This window comes from Apis cerana, linkage group LG1, assembly GCF_029169275.1.
Source record: "Apis cerana isolate GH-2021 linkage group LG1, AcerK_1.0, whole genome shotgun sequence".
Lineage (NCBI taxonomy): Eukaryota > Metazoa > Arthropoda > Insecta > Hymenoptera > Apidae > Apis > Apis cerana.
In genome coordinates, this window is record NC_083852.1 from 3278780 (window position 1) to 3300586 (window position 21807).

Sequence of the window (21807 nt, forward strand, 5' to 3'; positions counted from 1 at the left end):
CCCACTCCTCGGCCCGATCCGTGCCGAGCAAAGGATACGCGCGCGAATTTCCATCGGATTCGGCACGGCATTTCCCCCTCCACTTTCCGTCGCGCGCGACGACAGTGACGCGTCGGTTTTCGGCCGAAGCTCGAACCACGGCACAATCACGCGGCGCTGGCCCACTTTCCTCCTCCAATGGGGACAAGAAACGATCTCGCTTCTTTCGCGCCCATTTGTTACCTCTCCATTCCGGACGACGCAAAGCTGTGTCACGGAGATCGCGTAGCTTACTACGAGTTCAGGTTAAGCAAGAGTGGTTCTGAGATCGAGGTTACGTTAACAGAGATATTTTGGGTAAGAAAATTATACCTATTAATATAAAAGAATTGATTATTTGGAACTGGAGGAAAAAGCACGGGCGGCTTTATTTATTCGCAGGCCACCCTGTAGACAGCGTTGCGTGTGAGGGAAACGGGAATACGCGTAGGATTCGGATTCAATCGAACGTTTCCATGTTTCCGTAAGCAAGAGAATCGTGAATTCGGCGTAACGGAGGGGAAAGTTAGTCGTCGAGGAGGGGGTTGGGTGGAATATCGATATAAATCGGAATGATTCCTTTCTTTTTTTCCTACGGTGCTCTTTTCAAGTTGTAGCAAAGTGATTCTGAAATTGAACGGAGATTTGTAGAGGCGAGTAACAACGATTGTTATTTTCCTGTTTTTATCAGGCTTTGTTTTTCCGCGGGGATAAAATTCGAAGAAAAAATAGCTTCCATTTATGAGGATTAATTAAGCAACGTTGTACCGTATGATATTTATTAGCTTATATTTCGTAAGCGGGAAAAGGGGGCAGTAAGAGAATTCGCACAACGCTAAACAACAATTACGAATGACGCGCGCCTAGGTGGAAATATTTATCGCGCGAGGTTTAATTTCATTTTACTCGCGACAATATGCAAAAACGAAAAATAAGATGAAATAAGCGTTCGTTTGAATTAAAATCGTGGGAATAATTCGATATCCCGTATTCGATCTAAACACAAAAGTCTAAACCTCTCACATCGATTTAAATAAGGGGACAAGATGTCGAAGGACGCGATACGCGAATGCAAAAGCACAAGCAATTATCCGATTATTCGAGAACCCCCCCCCGAGACGATCCCACCACTCGGCCGGCCGCATTAACTCGAATTTTCATTCGCATTATCCCGGCTGGGTGGCTCCCCCCGCCCTTTGTACGCGCGGCAAGTCACGCAATTTCATTAAAGAAGCTTATCCCGAAAATGAACGAGCGATAATAGAATAGAAAGAGGTACAAAGAGCGTGGAACGGCGATTAAACGGCGAAATGAAATTGAACCGGAAACACGACGACGAATCTTGGTCCTCCGTTTCCCTAGTGTTCAAATCACTATGCGTATGGAATTTTTTAATAACCATCGTCGATCTCCGCTGTGCGGTTGCCAAATTTGTTTCTTAACATTTGAAGGATGTGGCCTTTTTTTTCTTATAATGTCATTGAAGTCAGATAGGGTTTTACTTTATAACGCATGAGATCGTGTGCAATGGTTTGTTGTATTATTTCCATCGTAAGTGATTGATCAGTTGTGTTTTATTATTCTATGAGATATTTTGGAAGAAGGATTATTACACGCGTTTCTCGTTACATATATACATTTACGTGTGTTTAATAACCGAAATTGTCGAAACAAGCCTAACACGACGAAGCGTAAAATTAATCCTCCGCTATGTTTCGGCTACTTTCGAAATGGAAATGTATATTTCTCCAACCGTTGAGGGACAATATTATTAGAACAAATGTTGTCCACTGGGTCCTCTCCTAAGCGACACGATTTCGTGAAGAAAGGATGGAAGAATTTTGGCAGCAGCTCGAGAGGAATCCGCACGGTCGACCGAGCAATCAGGCGGAATCGCGTCACTGCCGGTTCCTAATAAACGGGCGTATGATTTGAATTCTCGTGGGCCGTGCCTTGCGGTTTCCAATTACACGGAGCCGGCGACGTTTCGCTGACCTCGAAGACGAGGAGGCCTCCTCTGCGCAATGCTTGGCTCGAGGGGGAGGGGGGGAGCAGGACGGGCGGACAGGAAGGGGATCGAGGCAGGGATGTAATTAACACGAGACACTGACGTATCCATCTTCTCCCTCGAGCTGCTGCCTTATCCCTTCACGTAACCGGCCTACGCGAAAGACGTGCCTCCGACGCCTTCCTTGTTAGGCGGATGTTCGGATCTCTCGATCCCTTCTTCGAGGGAAAATTATAATTCGAAATTCAATTCCTTTTTTCGTTTTCGAGTGGAATAAGACGAGATAAATTAAAAGAGGGGAAATAAAAAGCCCGTCTCTCGTCGAAATTTCTCGTTAAAGTTTTGGAAATGCAGGGAATAATTTAAATTAAACGTCAAAATTAACAAGGGAACAAGCACACCGTTCCCACTCGCAAACTCCGAGATTCAACGACCATCGAACTTAATTTCATAACGAAACAAATCGTTCTCGTCGCAACGAGACGCTTAATTTCATTTCCCGTCTGTTGCAACGCAGAGAAAGGGAGAAAGATTCCACCTGTCTTCTCGCGAAAATTTCTTCCGATTTCCTTCGTCTTCGGCATCGATTTAATTTCTTAGTCGTTTTACACGACTCCATACTTTAAGAAGAAGAAATATCGAGTAAAGAATACGATCCCAAGGATGACACTTACCCCTCGAGCCTCTTAATAAATTCTTAAGCCCGAAAATTAGACGAGGTGAGTGGCGTGAAGGTTTCGTAAATTTGGAACGCGATGAATGGAACTTGGTTCGATGCCTGCAGAGGTCGCGAGACGAGCCTAGCATTACGTCGAGTTACGATTACGACCAGAGGCGTGTGTATATCCGTATTTCGACGGATTTCGTGGAATAGCCTGGAGCAGCTCGATCCTTTTCCCCCGCATGATCCGACATCACTGTTCCGTAATATCGCGATTCGATCGTTACAGCGTTATCCTTCAAGTCATTTCGCACGCGGAAGCCATCGGTTTTTAGCAACGAATCAATTCATTTACGAAAGATTCGCTCTCTCTCTTCAACGTCGTTTCGAAAATTTATAACGTTCGAAAATAAAGACAGGAAAGGAGAAAGGAAGGGAGAACAGGAGCGGCGTAAACGGAGCGTATGCAGACCCGGCGGAAGCTTTGCAAGCCAGTGGCACCTGTCGTACCCTGCTAATCTCGAACACGTGTTCCCTTGTGTTGGCTGGCTCCACGCCAACGCGCGGAGAATGGTCATTGTACGATATCCTCTCTCTCCCCACCCCGCCGTCTTTCTATTCGCGGCCATTTCTCTGCCGAATCGCGAAACTGGCCTGTTGTGCACATCGAGCCTCGTGCTCCACGTTTTGGCCACGATCGGTTTTCGTGATTCGAAATGACCAGTAAGCCGCAACTTATTCGTTCGCCTTCCTCATCGTCCGATGCATCCCCCTGCATCGATCGCGCCCTCTTTTCGAGGCCTCTTGATAAATAACGCGGGGAGGGAGTCTCTTTTATTCAAGGACAACGCAGAGTAGTTATAAACCGAGGCCGGAAAATATGGGGCGCGATGATCGTAAAGCGAGAAAATGGATGGTGGTGGTTTTACGGCGCTCAAATTTTGCAGCTCGTAAAGCTTTCGATTCGAATTCCGGGGTAAGACGGAAGTTGCGGTTAGCGTTAAATTTAACCGTATTGGCAGGGTTGCGCAACGACGTCCAAGCAACGCGTGTCGCATATTCGAACGGCTCGACGTAAATATAGGGAGGCGGGCTTCGAGAAACTGGCCGTCAGTGATGCGACCGTTTGATTCCTTCCCATCTTTCGAAAATATGATGATCAGATACGATAATTTCATTGTACTTCGTTAAAGGAAAATGTTAATTTCAAAAATGGATCCTTGTTGTGTGGCATTTTATTTTCATAATAAAATGCAATTTACAAATTTTTTGCTCCTTCGACGTAATTATAAACGTTACAGTGTTTGGTGCCAGAAGATGAAAAGATTTCAAAAAATTGTAATTTGGGAAATGTAATTCCTTCTATTATCTCTTTCACGGGTAATGGAACGTACGATGACGATCTTGAGGAATTTGAATTAGTACAATGGGATATTTATCATCGAAGTAAAAGGAAAAGATGTATCACTCGACACATTCGTGGATAGTTTTTGGAGAAGGAACTTAATTTCCTAGAAAACATCTCAATAAATCCAACAACAATTCAAATTGTAAAATTCTGAAAATTATTGATTAAAAGAAGGATCGATAAATATAAATAAATTAGGAAATTTCTTGGAAACATCGAAACTTGAATTCCTTTAAATATCTGAACGATGTAATATCACCTAAAGGCGAGGGAACAATCGAAGGATTTAAACGCGAGTAATTAAAGTTTTCGATCGACCAATTACTCTCGATCCCACTGTGACCCGTTTCGTAATTTCTTACGAGCGGATTCGTACGACACGCGAGTTGTTCGACTCCCCGAGAAGTTGGCTCGCATCGCGTCGGAAATTCCGGAAATGCGATTCGAGGCGAGCAACTCGCTCGAGGGGGAGGGAAGGGAAAAGTATGCGTTGTTCTCCACGCGCGAAATTGCCGAACGAACGTTCGAGCAGACGTTAGATGGCAGCCAGGTTGCTCGACACGTGTCGATATACGCTTCCTGCGCGTTCAGTCGTGACAAAATCGTTTCTAACGAGGGCGGAGGGGGAATTTACGTTATTCTCCCTCTCCTTTCTCTTAGACTCGTCCGTTCTTGTTATCAATATTATTATTATTATTATTATTGGGTCTTGGACGGACGAGTAACTTGAGAAGAATTTTTGTTTAACATTCGATCCTAACCGGTCGATGTAACATTTGAAGGGATATTCGCACGAGGAATGTTCACACATCTTCAACGAGACATTAACATCTTTGAGAGAAAGGAAAATAAATTTTATAGTTGTATATATGTAGGAGGGTGAAAAGTTTTCAAAAGAGATTTGGAAAAAGCTTAAGAATAATCTGATGAAACTTTGTGTAATACTTTGGAAACGGTATTAAGGTGCTAAGAGTAATCTCGGGGTATTAAAGCCGTAGGACGTTTTCGTAAACGTATGTAATAATATCGTGGAGTAATTTGCAAAATATATATATATATATATTTGAGAGAAGAGTTTTGGTTTAAAATTTTGTTTAAATTCTATTTATTATAATCGAGCGTTTTTGAATCGACGTTTATCTTCGATTAGTCACATTTAAAGAAAGATCTCTTTAGAATCACACTCCTTTTTTACTCTCTCTCCGATTTTTATAGTTTTATTTTAAACATCTCAATAATTGTTCGCTACACACCCCATTTTGTTTTACTTATTTCTACTACGCGAATGTCGCTACATTCTTATCATTCACTTACCGCTATCCACGACGATTCAACGATTTGTATTTATCAGATTACTCACCTGAAACAGAAAGACATTTTTTCCGAATTAAATCACTTGAAGGCGATTCGTAATTCCGATGTATCATAGATATTTTACAAAAATTACCTCCCCGGTGAAATGATCGTTAAAATAACGCAGAGGTTACGATAATAAAATATCTCTCCCTTTTCCACATCCATCTTATAGCTTTAATTAACATCTCTCGTATACTTTAACGTACCCCCAACAGTCTTAAACCCGATTCTCGCTATATAAAAGACAAGCGACGATAAAATTTTAACACCGCCATTATACCTCGGATATAATATAGCTTAATTTCCGAAATGGCTACCAAGATATCCCGATATAAACTGTCCCAATAAAAACGTGATATACAATAAAGAAACGCAGGGAAAATCCTCCGCCACTTATATACTTTTAGAATCACTATACCTTACCTTAATCAAAAAAAAAAAAAAAAAAATATTAAAAGAGAAGGAAGAATGATAAAGAGTTTACGATAAAAAGAAATTTTCAAGATTCCATCTGGAAATAGAAATCACTGAATTGAGTAATGATCGTTGCCTTCGTACCTTAATCAAAAAAAAAAAAATATTAAAAGAGAAGAATGAAAGTTTGAAATTCTCAAGAATTTTCGAGATTTTATCTGGGCTGGCAATCACTGAATTGAGTAATGATCGTTGCCTTCGTACCTTAATAAAAAAAAAAATATTAAAAGAGAAGGAAGAATGTGAGTTTGAAATTCCCAAGAAGAATTTTCGAGATTTTATCTAGGGTGGAAATAGAAATCACTGAATTGAGTAACAATAAAAACAGATTGTTGCCTTCGTACCTTAATCAAAAAAAAAAAAAAAAGAGAAGGAAGAATGAGAGTTTGAAATTGGCAAGAAGAATGCCTGGCAACGAATCTGCGATGACGATTCTATCCGACTAATGAGGAAAACGTTGACGAACGGGGATGAAAAACAGATGGCAAATTTTTGCCACCCTTCGCACATATACATACATACATACATACATACATATACATATACACGTTGGATCACGTATCACGTCCAATTTCGAAGGGAGTAAAATTACTCGAAGCCAGGCCACGAAGCGTAAAGCAGTAATTGCCATTTACTCGTACCCGGCCAGTGGTCACCGAATATTCCATTAATGATTTAGGGCGGCACTTTCCCCGGCTACAGATCCCACTCGTCGGGCAAAATTTCCGGAACGATAATTCATCGAGCATTTAACGATCTTTCAATAAAGAGCGAGTCAGCGGGACACGGCAAACGAAACGTTTAATTTACGTTAATGACGTACCGCGGGGAATTAATTAGAAATTGATACCCGCCCGCCACTTGTCAACTTGAAATCTATACACGCGCCCATTTTCGGACGAATTCATTAAATCGTTTCGATACTATTATTCCCATCCAACTTTTTCCTCCCCCCTCCCTCTCAATTTATGTTTCACAACTGGGGTGGAAATAATAATAACAATAATAATGGATAATTAAAATCGTGTGACACGATTTCTTTCTTTTTCGTAAGAAATTCTGCACCTTCTTTCCGTTCCGATGTCGGAATCGAAACTGATTTTTTCCATATTTTAAGCGATACTCATTCGTGGCCAACTTTTTTTCTAAATAAAATACCACGCTTCTAAAACATGCATCGCGCAACAATTTATCGTTGACCATGCATCACGAGGGTAATTACATTTCGCACGGTGCGAACTTGTAACGAGGAAAATATCGACTCGGAGAATTTTACCAACAATTTTGAAACGCGTTGAACGAATACAACGCGTGCGTGAGTTTTATCTCCTCGAGGAAAAATTCGAGTCTTCGCATTCGATATCTGAAAAAATTTCAATCTTGGAGAAATAATTTTTCATCAAAAAAGGAAAGAAGAATTATATTCAAAATACAAAGGTCTATTTCGAACGCGATCGAAAGGAGATTAAAAAAATTTTTTCACAAAGAAAAGAAAAAACGAAACAAAAGTACCATTTCTCTCTCTCTCAAGAGAGAGACTCGTTTTCGAACGATTTCGCAAGGAATGGAAATGACACTGGAGATATAATCGTATTATTACGTTATATTACGATATACGCTCTCCTTATCGAGGCGCTTGCTCGCCATGTTTGAACGGAATTTTCCAGGGACGGAGTTATCAGTGATCAAACATCGATAAAAGTCGAGACTCGGTGCCGTGCGGCGCTCGTCTATCATCCGCCGCGAGAACCGACGCGTATAAATTTCCCTCGGACGTAAATTGCCGCTTTTACGTTGGATGCGAATTATGGAACCGCCAATGTGGACAATGAACAGGAAAAGGAATCGACAGGGAAAGGAAGAGAGGCGGCTCGCCAACTTTACGCAAATCGGAAGAGGAATTTCTCGAAGAAAATCATCGTTCCGAGATTTAACGTTACTATTTTCTCTGTTATACGTAAAAACAGCTCTTTTACATACAAAGATTCGCAATTTCGCAAGAAGGGGAGAAAATTAAAATCGAACTACATATATAAACTGGATCCCCCGTTAATGGAGAATTCGCCGCGCGACAACAGCGAATTTTAATTGGTTCGAAAATTACGGCGCGTCACGGGTGAGAAATAACGAGCATTGGTTGGATAATTATACCTTTCGATGAGATTTTCGGCGAGATACAAAATTCCATCTTCCGCAAGGGGGTGAGAAAAATTTAGATTACTATTCGTAAATAAAAGTAGGATCAGCGAGGAATGGAGGAAAGGAGGAGTGTTGGAGGGGGGGATTGGCGGGAGAAAGTCTGGCACGTACACAGGTGAGCACGGTTGCACCGGGGACAAGGGTGTTACGGTGCACCGGTTATTCGATTACCTCGCCACGTTGTCAACCGTGTCGTAACCGTTCTCCCCATCCCGTGCGCCCGCCCGACGCGTGCTCGCCACTTTTCATAATAACGTTTCCATCTTTATCGAATTATCGTTCCCTTTGTCCCCGGGAGGGGACAAGGAAAACAGAAGGGGGATTTATTTTTTCCCTTTTCAGATTCTTTTGAACCACTTTCGAATATGCAATTTGGAGTTTAAAAAAAGGGGGAAAGTTCGAGGTTTAACAACGAGCTGATAGCACGAGTTCATCTCCGAGTTTAACTATAAAATTACGCTCGTCGAATCAATCCTCTGCGATGGAAACGGCAACAACACCGAGGAAGGAACAAAGAATGGATGTGCGGTTTACAAAGGCATTAAGAATATCCCCGCTATGCAACAGCATCTGCGTTCTTAAAAGCATATTTGAGGGTTCCCCTGCGCGTGTATCAGAGAGGGGGGGGGCTCGAATTTCTTTCTCGCGGCGCAACATCGTTAGAGTTCCCGGGGGAGCCCTCGAACGCCGTTACAACGTCGTCTCACCCCCTCCCCAAGTTTCTTTATTCGCCGGTAATGGTATTCGCCGCGAGGAGGGCGCTGCGATCGAGCGAGAAATTCCAAAGGCGACACAATGTTATCAAGAAATATTTTTACGTCTCGCGCTCTGCCGAAGGAGGGGGATTGGAGAAGAAGATAGAGAGAGGAGATATTCGTGGAACGATTTGATTTTAATTACGAGCAGCGTTCTTACATTTAGATTACGGTGATTCCTTTATACATTTCCTGCGAGGAGGAAAGGGTTGCGCCGAATGTATTTAGAATCGGATCAAATCTCCCGATAAAATTGCTAGATTGATCTATTATGTAGTTTATAATAGTTTAAATAGTTTTTTTACTCTTTGGATCGATTTAATTTTTTTTAAAGATTGGCATCTTTCCGTTTCGTTATAATTTATTCGTACGAAATAAGACATATTATTAACATACGTTGATCCTTGATCTTTGACTTGTTTAAAAAATTACTCGCATTATCTCATTTTGTTATTAAATTTAAATAAGAAGACGTTTATTATTTTTATTTCATTATTTATACGATCGATTAATCACGATAATCGTGTCGATCGAGAGAGTAAGCACAGATTCGAGGAGTGGCGATTAATCGGTTGGTGGAAAAGTGGACACGTTAAATATGAAAATAGTACGTGTCTCTCGTTGTGCCAAAAATGTCGGTTCGCTCGTCGATACGGAGCCTCGATCAAAAGGACTGACCGACTCGCCTCGAGCGAGTATTTTCGCCTTGTCTATTTCAACGTACCGAAACGCCCGGCCAAATTCTTTCATTCGCGCCTGGCCTTCTCCTCCGTCTTTTTATTGTGCCACGATTTTATTCTCGTGACGTGGAAAAAATACCCTTGAACAAGAATACGGGGGGAATGATATTCAGACTTTGAAAAGTTAGTTTACAAAAAATTTTCTTATCGAGGAGATAAACGAAACTACGACCTTGAAGCCATTTATCGATCGATCGCAAGTTTCTCATAGTTTTCACACAGCGATAACGCGGAGAGATCTCTGAATGAGCCTGCGGCCTTGCGGCCTATATTCTTTCCTGGAAACCCTCGCTCAAGAATCAGTTACGTTTCTCCAGGAATCGCGCTTTATCCGATGAGTTTCAAAAGATAAAATTCCATGATACGTAGAAAAATTATCTTAAAGTAGGAAGAATTTATTAAATTTTAAAAATTACCCGATAAATTCTTTTCCTTCCTGACTAAATTTTAGTACGAGTGAAACACCAATCGACGAAGGAAACAAAAATTGATACATCGTCGCGAGACTCGGGAGCAGGAGAGAGACAGCTCCCTTTATCTCGCCGTAAACACGTAGACATCTTCGATAAGAACGAATGCACGGCCTGGTTATCTTATCGCCTCGTATGGAGAGCATTTGGCACGCCATATGCGTTCCAAAGCGAGCCGCGCTTGAAATCGCCGTGGTAATAATTTCGTCAAACGGATCATTCCTTGGATCCGATTCCTTGATCGAGAAATCGATTATTTTTACTGGACAAGAATAGAAATTGTCGACGAAAATATCGGATCGGTAATTTTCTTTATTTCGCCGCCTGGTGGATAGTTACCAAGGCTCCATTAGCGAACGACGTTGTTTATCTCGAGATAAGATACTAGAGTGATACGAAGAAATAATAAAATGGATGTGGTGATCGGTTCCAATTGAAATTCACTTAAATCCTCGAATCCGAGAAATTGTATTTTCGTGAAAAAACGTATGGGAAGGTTGATTCGAACAATAACGCGGTGCAAATTATTAATAACTTTCATTCGTGTATATTAATTTACAGATAATTCTAGACGCAAGTGATATTCTACGTTGAATAAAATGATGGATCTGTTCCGTGCAATCATTATCGTCGAGATAATTCCCTATCGTTCATTACTGGCTTTCATAATAGAATGTATTATGCCTGCAGATATTTAATATTGCAACAATTATTATCAGCTTGTTGTTGGCCAACGAAGAAATTCGAAACGTCGTTTCAAATATATTTGACCAAGTTTTTAATTCCAATCTATTTTTCCCCCCCAAAAATAGGAAAATTGATAAAATTTATAAACACGTTGCACACACTTTCAATCCGACGCTCTTGTTCCGGAAAAGCGTGCTCGAAATGCTTTATCCGTGGAGGGAAGAAAGAAGAGGGAAGGGAAGAGCCTAAATATCGGTTATCTCGGACGACAAACTCATTTTTCATTACTCGCGGATGATAGATCGAGGTTTGCTCGGCCAAGACAAATTTAAATTTAATCATCTATCAGGATCCGGGATGATCAGCAGACGTGAGATCACACGCGGTTGAATGATTACGCATTCAGGGGTGTACAACGGGTGGGTCGGTCGCGGGATAATCATTATTTTCCATTTAAGGCATTTACATCCGCGTTATTACGCGCACGGATGAACACGGCTTAGAATTCTCGTGGAATTTCCATTTGCAACGGGTCGTTAAAATCCTCGTTATTTTCTAAGGCAAATATATTAAACGCAAATATTCCAGTCGCCATTTTACGCAGCATTACGATTTCTTCGACGCTTTTACGCATTTCGTACGAAACAACGTGGCGCGCAATGAGAGGAGAATCCTGTGGAATTTGCATTTGAGAGGATTTCACATGATTCTGAAATAAGCCTTTCGATTATTCTTGACCTTGTCGCAGCTATTATTTCGAAAAGACCGCGATATTAACAGGATCGATATACGCCTCTTAGTACTTGTACGTATTGGCTCGTAAACTTTTTCAATTTTTTCCTCTCCCGTCACTTCCAAGATCCTATAGCCAATAAGAGAGAAAAAGCATTAAATCGTACGTTTAAAAATTCATAAAGTACGAAATTAACGGCCGCGAGTGTACGAAATTTGAACACGTTTCGCTCGGAATTATCTGGTTAATTTTATCTCGGAAGAAAGAATCCCGGCCGAGGAACGGATCGGTTAAGAAATCGCGGAAAGAAGGGACGAGTATCCCGTTGAACGGAGCAGAGGGAAGTCGTTTAACACGCGGTTGCGTGAGCGCGTCCAGGACACGAACTTCGTGATCGGTCGCAATAAAATGTCTCTGGCCCCGCGATTGCCATCTAAATGGATGCAAAAACACACGAGGAGCAGTGGTGTAACCGCGGGAGGAGAGGAAATAAGGCTGGGTCACGAGGAATCGACGATTTCGAGCTGACACAAAGGAAGAACGGGGTTGATCAAGGGGATTAATCATAAAAAGGGGGGGAGAGAGAGAGAGAGGCGAACGTTATCGTCGCAACGGCATCGAGTCTGACCCGTGGTTAATGCTCTGGTAACGGAATTACAGGGTATCCTATGCTCGAACGATAATTATCGAAAGAATATTTCGTACTTGCTTCTTATTCGAGGAACGAGTCATTCCAAGCCACTGTGTATCTAATTATTATATTAAGCTTGAGAAATTGAATTCCAAAAAATATTTCAAGAAATTCGTACAATTAACTCGATACAAAATTCCTACGAGAAACAAAACAATTTTCGTATTAACGCACCGATCATCGTTTAAAATTAAAGATTATATCCCAAGTCACTATATTTAAATATTATGTCAAGCTTGAGAAATTTAATTTCAAAAAATATTTCAAGAATACTATGTTCATCTTATTACAATTAACTCGATACAAAATTCCACTTATAAATCTACAAACTATCATGATCAGTTTAATTATATTACGAGAAATAAAACAATTTTCGTATCAATTAAAATTAATGCACCGATCATCGTTTAAAATTAAAGATTGTATCCCAAGTCGCTATATTTAATTATTATATTAATCTTGAGAAATTGATCTCGAGTATAGATTTACGATTTTTATATTGCATTTTAACATTACCATATAGATACCGTTCACTTAATATATGTTCATTTTATTCGTGCAATTAACTCAATACAAAATTCCACTTACAAATCAAACTATCGTGACAAGTCTAATTATATTACGAGAAATAAAACAATTTTCGTATTAACCCTCATCGTTTAAAATTAAAGGGTGTATCCCAAGTCACTATATTTAAATATTATATTAAGCTTGAGAAATTGAATTCCAAAAAATATTTCAAAAATACTATGTTCATTATTACAATTAACTCGATACAAAATTTCACTTATAAATCTACAAAATTATATTTTCGTGTCAATTAAAATTAATGCACCGATCATCGTTTAAAATTAAAGATTGTATCCCAAGTTACTATATTTAATTATTATGCCAAGCTTGAGAAATTGAATTTCAAAAAATATTTCGAAAAACTTACGTTTACTTGAGTATAGATTTTTACGATTTTTATATTGCATTTTCATATCATTATCATATAGATACCGTTCACTTTATATATGTTCATTTTATTAGTACAACTAACTTAATACAAAATTATAAATCAAACTATAATTGTATATAATCTTGATCAGTCTAATTACATTACGAGAAATAAAACAATCACGTTTACTTGAGTATAGATTTACGATTTTTATATTGCATTTTAACATTACCATATAGATACCGTTCACTTAATATATGTTCATTTTATTAACTCAATACAAAATTCCATTTATAAATTCAACTATCGTGACAAGTCTAATTACATTACGAGAAATAAAACAATTTTCGTATTAAAATTAAAGATTGTATTCCAAGTAATGTATTTAAATATTATGTTAAGCTTGAGAAACTGAATTGCAAAAAACATTTCAAGAATAACATGTTCGTCATATTCGTACAATTAACTCGACACAAAATTATATATCGTTGCATATAATCGTGATCAGTCTAATTACATTACGAGAAATAAAACAATTTTCGTATTAAAATTAAAGATTGTATTCCAAGTAATGTATTTAAATATTATGTTAAGCTTGAGAAACTGAATTTTTAAAAAACATTTCAAGAATAACATGTTCATCATATTCGTACAATTAACTCGACGCAAAATTATATATCGTTAAATATAATCAGTCTAACTATATTACGAGAAATAAAACAATTTTCGTATAAATTATCGCACTTTTTTTCGAGGCATTACTCGTCGAGACCGATATCTCACGTGAACGCGGACAAAATCGACCTTATCCCGTTTAAGCATTAACAGGGTCGAACAGATTTCAAGATTCCCGCGAAAGTTGTCGCCGAAACGTCCACCGTCCACATTATTAACCGGTCAAATATATTTCCGTGGCGGCCAACGGATCCGCCAATTTCGACGTCCAAGTCGGATCTTCCGTTGTGAGGAAGCGATTACCATTTGCTCCCCCTTAAAAATAACAATCGTTTGACCAACTGCTGGATTAATAAAAGAATCGCACGATTCACTTCTACCTTCCCCCAAAAGAAAAAGCAACGAATCGAACGGAATTTCTCCGGCGCACGCAATCCAAGGGAAAGATCGTGCAAGGAGATCGATAAGCGACTGTCGACATCTAGCGCAGCCCCCGAAAGTCCCATAGTAATCACGTGGCGTGAGGCAGAGTCGTTAGAAGAGCTTTGTGGTATGAGCGAGGCTCCGAAATTAGGGGGCAATTCCCCCGGTGCTTTCGGTTCAACTTCCACTGCGGAACAGGGAGGATGCCTCTCTCTCTCAGCCCTGCGAGAAGGGGGCCTTGGAGGCGGCGCCATCTATGCGAATCGAATGGTAACGAGCGCAAAATTGCCGCGACTTGCGAAACTTTAAACCTGGACAAATTCCTTGGAATCTGCTCGAAGCCGCGGGAAAAAATAAGAACGGAGCGTGAAAGACCCGAAATGGAAAAAACGGAGGGTTGCGTGTTCAAATAAGAGGAGCAAACAACCGCGGGCCCGTCCAAAGCTATTTTCACTGGCGTGTAACATCGGTAAACGTAGCTATCGTTTATGCAACGGGGGTATATATCCGAGGGATGATAATTTCTAGTAGTCTGGCAAACGATCAACATCGTAGCACGCGCATCCGGCGTGTACTGAGCAAACTCGTCTGATTCCCAGTGGGGGCGACAGAGAGGGAGAGAGAGACCGCCGCCGGTTCACGTTGATACAAGCTCGTCAAATAACAGTTTCATCGTCTGCCGCATTTACGCGACAGGTCACTTAACGTCCCGGAGCGCGACGCGCTCGGGATAGTCTCGGGACCCCAGAATCAGAATCGTGCTTTTCCGTCGGATGCTTTAGGAGGAAACGTCCCAATTTTGGGATATTGAGAAAGAAAAATCGAAAATACGACAACTGGGTAAATATTTGGATTTTCTTTTTCGGCGATTGGGGGGTGGTGAAATGTGTCGCTCGCCTATTTGAATCGCTATCGTACATACGCTTTGGATAACGGGGCAAATATTTGAAATTGGCGATTTGTTTAGGAATCGGAAGAGGGGAAAGGGTGTTTCGTAACATTCAAAGTTTTACGCGGCGAAATGCTCGACCGCGATAAATATAACATCATGGGAGCAAGCGTTTGACTAATTGCCGTGATTTACGTACACGTGGCCTGAGAGATGGACGACACTAATGTTGGAAACTCGTCCAGCATTGGTAAAAGCGCCACTTTCCGCATTTTTCTTTAATCTTCCTTTAATGTCACGGGCATTTCGCAGAACACACACACGCATATATATATATATATACACGTGCACTCTTTATAAACATATCGGGTGGTTTAACGTTTTAGCAGCAAGACGAATTAAACGTCTTTTAATAAAGCTTGTGTTGGATTAAGAGGATAAAAATATTTCTTTTTGAGTTATTTTAATTACGAAAGTTATTTGGAAATTTTTATTTACTTATTTGTTTATTTTTTCGAATAATATACGTGTAATCTACGTTATTCCGTTGATACGTGCATTACGAGACATTTTTATTTTTGATTAAATAAAATACGCGCGCAATTGTATCGCACACTTTCATCTCGTTAAAACGGATTGGACGAAACGCAAAATTGAAACACGAGGCTCGTTCCTATACAAATTAATTGTCATGATACGTCGCGTGCTCGAATTAATAGTTGGGGAGAGGGAAAAAAAAAATTGATAAATAACAAACGCAAAAAAAAAAGAAAAAAAATCGCTTTTAAAACGATGGGCTGAAAAATACTTTTGGCTCGTCGTTAAATTGGATACCAATTAAATCGATTCAATTTGCGGGTCAACATAACAATTACCGGCATTTTGGCCGCGCTCCTAATTCACGTCACCGTTCTCGAATAACTTATTACATTTGCTTCGAAGACCTTTCCTCCATTACATTTCCAAATTCGTTGTCCACGTTAATAAAAATACACCTCAGAAACAAATCCTCAATCCTCTCCTCTTTTTGGCTTCGATCGAGCCGGGAATCTTCTTAAGAAGTAAAAAAGAAAAGGAAAAAATCTGCAAATCTGAATTCGAGACGCATAAAGTTCGCGGAAATGTGGCGGATAGATAGATTTTCGCGCAACTGATTGTCCCGATTTATGCGCGTGTTACGAGAAAAGGTGGAGAAGCAAGCGAAGAGGGGGCGATGCTCAATTATACGGCCAGCTGGCCGTGCTCCAATCGTGCGCTCTCCTCAGCTTTGATTCCGTTCGTCGTCACCCTCCCCCTGTCAACCCCTTTTCTTCCTTTTCAACGGCCAGAAACCGCCAAGGAATTTAATATCGAGAGATTATTGCACGCGTGCGTGTGTACGATTAAACGATTCGCTTCCTTCCTCCCCTTTTCTCTCGATCGATCATCGAGGCGAACGAATATCTTTTGATACATTTAATAAATTACTCGAAATGCATCATCAAGTCGGTAAGTTCGATCATTCGACATCGTAAAATAAAAATTCAACAAACTCTTTCCGACTCTCTCCGCCTGGAGGATAAAATTAAAAAAGAAAAAGAAAGGGCAGGGGGAAGAAAAACAGGGGGAACGATACGTTGTTATCGTAAATCGATTCCGCCGGAAAATAGTTTAATGATCGTGCCATATTTTAAGAGCTTATGTCTCTAGATCGCGGTAGGAGGGGAAAGAGCCGCCTCGAGATCGCAGTTCTATCATTGTCGACCCGGGAAACCCGGCTCTTTCGGATTAATGTCGTTCCGCGTCTGCTATTTATCATGGAAACTAAACCTATCCCCCTCGCCCGGAAACGTCAAAAGTGTCACAACACTTCGGGATGAACGATTTCCAATCGGATTGAACCGTGACGATCTTCTTCTAACTCTCTGTGGAAGAAGAAGAGGAAGAAAGTATTTACCTATTCGTTCCATTTTACGATATAATAACGATGATAAAATTGGTGATAAGACGTTATCGAATTTTGAAGAATTTTGAAGAGGAAGTGGAACGTACGCGATTAAGCCGGATCGCGGAGATCGACGTCACGATTTCTCCGTCAAACGAGAAGTTTAAATCGTCAAAAAAATTTTAATCATCGAAACCAGGATTCCATTCCATTCCTCGTGAGAGGCCTGATAAGATCAACCGTTGGCGAGCTACCGAAATACATAATTCCATTTTCCTCCAAGGAGGAAGCGTAAAAATAGCCCGGCCGGGTTCCACCGCGAGCCACCAAAATCGCAAAACGGGACGATAAATTCATCTCGAGACGTCGTGCGTCTCCTTCTTTCTTTCTCTTTCCCCCTTTTTTCTCTTCCAAGGCGAGATCAACTCGTCGTTGCATCGAGGAAACGCAGCAAGTTGGTCCCTCTTTCGATCTCCCCCTCGGGGGAACGGTCATAAACTTTTTACCTCGAAACTTCGTTTCGGATCGACGCTTTTTTATAAATTAAGTCTCTCCTTCTTTTTTTCTTTGAGTTTATACGTATATATATATGCATTTTATACGTGGAAAAGAAGTTTAGAAAGTTGGAGAAAAAAGAAAGGAGGAGGAATAAATTCCCGGGAGAGTAGAATCGTAGAAGCGAAGGCCGGTTTCCATCTACACACAACTGCGAAACGTTATCGATCGTCACGCCTCCATCGGTTCGATTCCTCCTCGAGCTATTTATAACAGGATTTTCTTGTCTTGTCGTAACGATGTTCCTGTCGGCCGGCGAACTTGTCGCCAAAATAATTTCGAAATCGAGCGAGACTGATAGGCAGGGACTGCTTCGCAATTGGATTTTATCATCGAAAAATTATCGAATATTTTTCTGCACCGAGCTTTAATCTTACCCACCCTTTCTTACATCGAAAACGATACATCCGTCATTTATTTAATATATATTTTCGCGGATATCCGACCGCCTCTGCTCGCGGATAAGCTTTCCGATTTACATTTTAGGTCATATATTCTCTCCACGAATAGAAACTCCATCGAGAATGGAATAACTTATTTTTCAGGTCGAGCTCCTGCATTTTTGGCATCGCCAAAAAAAAAGCAGCTAAATCCTACTTTCACGGGGTATCTTTTATTACGCGAGTGATAAAAAGAGAGGAAACGAATCGAGAGGGGAGGGATCGAAACGACATTGGAACGACAGGTGGATCGGGAGAGAATGGGTTCCAGGCCATTACAACCCCTGAATATTTCAACGACGAGATGCTTGTTGAGGGGTGACTGAGAAACGGACGACCCCGCCTCTATTATTTATCGCGTTACCCTCGCGATCTTCCACCACCGGCCTGGTGCATCATTGCACATTATTCATACCACGAAATTTGAATTATACATTCAATAGAAACGACGCGACGTCTGGTTGCAGACGATCGCGACCGCGACGCCGGTTAGAGACGCTTCGCCCCGTTTCTTCCTCTTCTTCTTTCTCGTCCAAGCTGATCAGCCGGCAAATGTAAATTCACGGATGACGAGGACGAAATCGGGGAAACATCTGACTTGTAAATTATCGGCGGCTCGATCATTCCAAGAAATACGGGAAATTTTGTAGGGGGAAAGAATAGAAATTGGATGTGTCAGATTTGATACGACAATTGTATAGAGTTCATCGAAAGATCAAAATTTACTTTTACTAATAATCACTTATTAAAGTGCTCTATTCTATACGACAAATTATCGAAACGACTTATCCAAGCCTAAATTTTCCGTTGAGCGATCGAGTAATTTCTCGAACAAACAACCTAGAGTTGGAGCATTCACTGTTCGATTACTTTTACTAATAATCACTTATTAAAGTGCTCTATTCTATACGACAAATTATCGAAACGACTTATCCACGTAAGAGTCCAAGCCTAAATTTTCCGTTGAGCGATCGAGTAATTTCTCGAACAAACAACGAAACGAAGAAGAGAAGGTTTTTGTAATCGTGGATGCGATTAAAAATCGTCGACAGGGATGAAATGGTGGAGGGCGCTGTTTCGGTACAGGAAATGTTAATCTCTCTTTCTCTCGTCGCTGCTTCAGCTTTCGAGTATTCACCCATTTTTGCGATGCGACCGGCAGAGTGGCCGCGTTCCAGGGAGCGTGGCCTGCATTTTGATAAGGAGGGTTAATACGCCGCGATGACTTTTCCACGTCCCGTGGCTCGCGCATTTTCGCGCGAGTTTAAGCCCTCCCCCTCCGCCCCCCTCGCTGGCAGAGAATAGAGATTCGTGGAGAGGGTTCAAGGGAGCCCGTTCAAATTAACGAGTTTTCAATTTTCACGATCCTTCTTCTTTAAGATCGGACTCGTCGAGAATTTTTTTTATTGTATCTTTGTTTCGCTAGTTTCGAGGTAAGAGTGAATTCGTACAACGAGGAGAAAATTAATAAAATAGGAGGAGGATCGTGTATTTTGGTTTAAAACAACTTCGCCGCTAGTGCCTACTGTCAGTTTATTGGGATTTTATTTACAATTTTCATTATCTTTCTCGTTACAGATAAAAATCGTTATGTTTTAAAAAAATTAAAGAAAAGAATTTTAAAATTCTAGAGAGGAAGACTTAAACTCGTCCAATAATGCATACACGAATACTTAAACGACGAGTTTTAATTAAAAAAAAATTAGAGAAGAAGGGAAGAAGACTTAAACTCGTCCAAAAATGCGTACACAAATATTTCACAAATAATCTCTTGAATACTTGAGTCTCATGTTTTAATTAGACAAAAAAAAATTAGAGAGAAAAATTTTAAGGGAAGAAGACTCGATCGTGGCCAATATTTTGAATACTTAAACGACGAGTTTTAATTAAAAAAAAAATTAGAGAGAAGAAGGGAAGAAGATTTAAACTCGTCCAAAAATGCATACACAAATAAATAATCTCTTGGATATTTGAACGACGCGTTTTAATTAACAAAAAAAAAAAAAATTGGAAAAAAGAATTTTAAAGGAAGAAGATTTAAATTCGTCCAAAAATACATACACAAATATTTCATAAATAATCTCTGGCCAATATTTTGGATACTTAAATGACGCTTTAATTACAAAAAAAAAAAAAAATTAGAGAGAAGAATTTTAAGAGAAGACTCAAAACTCGTCTAAAAAAAACACACATAAGCACAAATATTTCACAATCTCGTGGCCAATATTTTGAATACTTAAACGACGAGTTTTAATTAAAAAAAAAAATTAGAGAGAAGAAGGGAAGAAGACTTAAACTCACAAATAATCTCTTGAATACTTGAATACTCTCGCGTTTTAATTAAACAAAAAAAAAAAAAAAAATTAGAGAGAAGAATTTTAAGGGAAAAAGACTCAAAACTCGTCTAAAAATGCATACACGAATATTTCACAACCTCGTGGCAATATTTTGGATACTTGAAAGACGCTTTAATTAGACAAAAAAAAAAAAAAAAGAAAAATTAGAGAGAAGAAGGGAAGAAGACTTAAACTCGTCCAAAAATGCATACACAAATATTTCACAAATAATCTCTTGAATACTTGAATACTCTCGCGTTTTAATTAGACAAAAAAAAAAAATTAGAGAGAAGAATTTTAAGGGAAGAAAACTCAAAACTCGCCTAAAAAAAAAACACACATACGCACAAATATTTCACAATCTCGTACAGGCAATCTCGGATACGCGTAATTTCCAATATATACGGCGCATAACGTACCTCCGTATCCATCAGCTCGCTATCCCTGACAGCTCGTTAAACGCGCGAATCGAATTTTAATTCGCGCGCAAACAATCTCCATCCTTCGCATGGAGATGGGATGGAAAAAGGAAAAAAAGGAAAAAAAGCCTGCCGACCTGCACGAAAATATAGCATCCCAGTTTTTCATGGCGCGGAAAAAAAAAAAAAAAAAAGAAAAAAACGAAAGAAAAACCGGCGACAAATTTTTCCTGCTCGATCCTACTCGATACCACGATCGAGATGCCACGGTATCGTCGAGGCATTCGTTATCATAAATAGCGGCGGCGGCGCGTATTTCACGATGAAAGGTGGCTGTCGTGGCGCTCGCCAACCGTCCACCTGTGGACCGGAAATTGCCTCGGCCAATTCGATACATCCTACGACCCCTTCTTCCGCTTTCATACACTTCTCTCCTCTTCACGCGGGTCTCAACACGCGGGTGGAGATCTCGAAATTTTCGAAAAGAATTGTTATTTTTTTTCTCTTCCATCGAGATTAAAACGAAGTTGCAAACCAAGTTTTACAAACGGAGCAGAGTAATATCCGAGAGACGGAATATCTGGACGAAAAAGTTGAGAAAGTTTTTCATTTGGGAAGAGAGAGAGGGAGTGAAATTTTGATAGAATAGAATGAATTAATACAAGGCAATTTTATTTCCAATTAATAATTTCATAATAGTAAATTCATTTAAATGAACAAAGTATTGATATAAATTGTTGAACTGATTTGATCAATCGAAGCTCGCGGTATAACAACGAGAATAGTAATAATAATAATAATAATAATTAGGATAAAAAGTTGCCATTAGAAGTGGGAATAATTGCAAGCCGATAGAGAGAGGGAAACGTGAAATTGAAATCATTTTTCCGGCTCAATCTGTCGGATTGGCGTTGATCACGTACCGGCGGGATACACAGAGAGAGAGAGAGTGAGAGAGTGAGAGAGAGAAACGAGCACGTATTATTTACGGACAAATGAAAATGTA

General features: G+C 40.1%; 1 protein-coding gene across 29 annotated transcripts in view; it reads right to left on the minus strand.

The window, feature by feature from the left end:
• Window positions 1-21807, minus strand: part of LOC107994778 (CUGBP Elav-like family member 2) — a 383891-nt gene that overhangs the window by 245758 nt on the left and 116326 nt on the right. The window lies entirely within an intron of this gene.